We start from the raw sequence: 2,915 nt of genomic DNA on the forward strand, positions 1-2,915 counted from the left end.
AATAAAGACATTCTCGTATCATTATCATATTAGGAAATTAATGCTAATTAAATAATATAACAGTATACTGTTCACATTTACTTTCCCAGTTGGTCCCCAAACTGTCTTTTATTGCTTTTTTATGTTTTCTTATCAAGGAAATAGATAAGATTTATGCATTATATGTGGTTATTTATACCTTTTTGGTTTCTTCAAATCTAGAGCACTCAGGCTCACCATTTTTGTTTCTTGTGAGACTTTTCCTTGAAGAGTCCATATAAGCAGTCTTGTAGAGTATGCCACATTCTGGATTTGCCTGATTGTTTCCTAACAATAAAATATTCAGATTAAATTTTTTTTTTTCTTTTTGTCTTTTTTACTGACCGGTAACGGGATCACAACCCTCAGTGTCGCGCCCGTACCGGGGACCGGCAACGGAATTGCAACCCTCGGTGCTGTGCCCGCACCGCGCTCAGCCAGTGAGCGGGAACCGGTCTCCACATGGGATCCGAACCCTCAGCGGGAGCGCCGCTGTGCTTCCAAGCGGCGCACTCTCCTGTGCGCCACCGGGCCGGCCCCAGATTAAATATTTTTTGGCAAGAATATTATATAGGCGGTATAATATACTTCATATCAAGAGATATATTACTGTATGTATAACTTACGTAGAGTAAAATTCGTTGTTTGTTATACATTTCTGTATTTTGAAAAATGCATAGTCTTGTAATCACCATGATAATCAAGATAAGAATAGTTTTAGCACCCCAAAGTTTCCTTATGATCCTTGTAGTTATCCCTTTTCCCTATCCTGAGTCTTGGCAATTACTAATCTATTTTCTGTCCCTGTAGTTCTGCCTTTTCCAGAATGTCATGTGAATAGCATCATTTTATGATTTTTCTTAATTTTTGGTTTTCAGCAGCAGTTCATTTATGATGTATCTTGGCATCCTTTACTTTGCATTTATCCTGTTTGTGGTTTACTGAGCTTCTTGAATTTGTAAATTTATGTCTTTGTCAAATTTGGGAAGTTTTCAGCCAATATTTCTTTCAAATATTGTTTTTGCTTCAGTCGCATTCTCCTTCCTCTCCTCTGAATCTCCAGTGACTCATACGTTAGCCCTTTTGCTTTTACCCCGCAGACTTTGAGGCTCTCTTCCCCTTTTTCCCTTCTTTTTCTTTGATATTCTTCTGATTGGGTAGTTTCTGTTGATCTGTCTTTAAGTTCACTGTTTCTTTTTCATCTCCTTGTTTCTATTGAGTACATCTAATAAATTTTTTATTTCTGAAATTTTAAAGTTATAAAATTTCTTTCTTTCTTTTTTTTTTTTTTCTTTTTGTCTTTTTTCGTGACCGGTAACGGGATTGCAACCCTCGGTGTCGCGCCTGTACCACGACCGGCAACGGGATCGCAACCCTCGGTGTCGCGCCCGCACCGCGCTCAACCAGTGAGCAGACCGGTCTGTATATGGGATCTGAACCCTCGGCGGGAGCACCGCCACACTCCCAAGCGCCGCACTCTACGCAGTGCGCCACCGGGCCGGCCCTAAAGTTCTAAAATTTCTAATTATGTTCTTTTTTTTTTTTTTTTCCTCATAAGAATTTCTGTCTTTATATCTACATTTACTTTTACCTCATGGAAAATAGTTAAAAATCCATCTGGGTTATCACAGGATTGGCATCTGTTGATTATCTTTTTTCCTTGATACATAATCACATTTTTTGGTTGTCCAGTGATTTTTGGAGTGTATTTGAGACCTTTTGGATATCATGTTGTGTAGATTCTGCGTTCTGTTATATCTTCTGGAGACTGGTTTTTTGGGGGTTTTGTTTGTTTTTTAAATATTCAGCCCAATTAGCTTTAGGCTGCAGTTTTTTCTCACCTTCTGTGTGGGCTGTGGTTCTAATCTCAGTTCAGCTTTCAAAGCTTTTGCAATGTTGCTATGGAGTTGTCTTGTGCCTGCCACTTAGGGGTTAGTCTAAGACTTGGGCAACAGTTTAAAATTGTAGTTCAGTTCTCAGAGCCTTTGCCGTGCTGCTGTTGGTCTTTTGTCTATGTGGAAGCGTTGAGGGGGGTAGCTTGAGACTTGGGTGCAACTTCTAAGCTGAGCTCCATTCTCCAAGCCTTTGCCCTGCTGCTTTGCACTGTCTGTCCTATGCTTGGGCAGCTCGGAGGTGAGCCCAGTTTGTGTAGGTTTATATAAACCAGAGGGAGAGGATCCTCTTTCTGTGTCTCCCTTCTCTCAGATTCTCCGCACACTCCGTGATGTGAGAGTACCTCTTCCTTGGTTCCCTGCTAGAAAGACTGGCTTTCTTGTAGAACTTTTAAGGAAAGTTTTTGCTCCACCTCTCCATAACTGGGGCTCACCCTGAGGCAAAACTCTGAGAGAAAAGGGAAAACAAAAAAACAAGAAACTTTACCTCTTGGGGTTGCTTTTCTAAGTTTTCACTCATTTCTATAATTCTCTTGTTTACTTTTCACAATCCTCAGGTAGTTGCTTTTTGTGTTTTGTCTAGAGTTTTTTGTTGTAATCAGCAGAAATAGAGCTTATCCTGCCATGCTGGAAATGGATCTTATTGTATGTTTTTAATATCTTTTAGATTTAGAAAAATTTGGATAATGAAAATATTACACTAGTTTTTAAAATAACTATTTAGACTGTATCCTAAGTCATTTAAGGCATTATTTAACATAGTGATAATATTACATAAAGCTAATTTTTTCAGATTATTGGGTTATTTTCACAGGGCTAAAGAAGGAATGCTTAGATTCTTGGATCTCTGTAGTCTTATTTTGATTCTCTCTTTAGACTTGTTTGTCTACTCCTATTAAGTATAAAGTTAACTGCTTTGGGCCGGCCCGGTGGCGCACTGGAGAGTGCGCCGCTTGGGAGCGCGGCGGCGCTCCCGCCAAGGGTTCGGATCCCATGTGGAGACCG

General features: G+C 39.9%; 1 protein-coding gene across 1 annotated transcript in view; it reads left to right on the top strand.

The window, feature by feature from the left end:
• CCDC138 (coiled-coil domain containing 138) overlaps window positions 1–2,915 on the top strand; it is a 114,624-nt gene that overhangs the window by 23,965 nt on the left and 87,744 nt on the right. The gene's annotated exons all lie outside the window — the stretch shown is intronic.

The sequence above is a fragment of the Galeopterus variegatus genome, unplaced genomic scaffold (genome assembly GCF_000696425.1).
Source record: "Galeopterus variegatus unplaced genomic scaffold, G_variegatus-3.0.2 Scaffold1279, whole genome shotgun sequence".
NCBI classification, from domain to species: Eukaryota; Metazoa; Chordata; class Mammalia; order Dermoptera; family Cynocephalidae; genus Galeopterus; species Galeopterus variegatus.